The sequence below is a fragment of the Aptenodytes forsteri genome, unplaced genomic scaffold (genome assembly GCF_000699145.1).
Source record: "Aptenodytes forsteri isolate BGI_AS27 unplaced genomic scaffold, ASM69914v1 Scaffold368, whole genome shotgun sequence".
NCBI lineage: Eukaryota > Metazoa > Chordata > Aves > Sphenisciformes > Spheniscidae > Aptenodytes > Aptenodytes forsteri.
In genome coordinates this window covers 266,856-267,062 of record NW_008794884.1, presented here as the reverse complement: position 1 = coordinate 267,062, position 207 = coordinate 266,856, and positions in this window count along the sequence as shown.

Sequence of the window (207 nt, the reverse complement as noted above, 5' to 3'; positions counted from 1 at the left end):
GAGGGATGCTGAGCAGCCAGGGGGACGCCCACGCCCGGGGAGCGCCCACGCAACCCACAGGCCGGAGCATGCCGGTGCCAGAGCAGCGCCGTGCCTCAGTTTCCCCCCACTCCACGTGGGAGACGATCCCTCATGGGAAGCGGCGGGCCTGGCGCGGAGCCCGGTGGCGCATCCCCCCGCCCCATCACCCAGCTCCCGTTCCTCCTC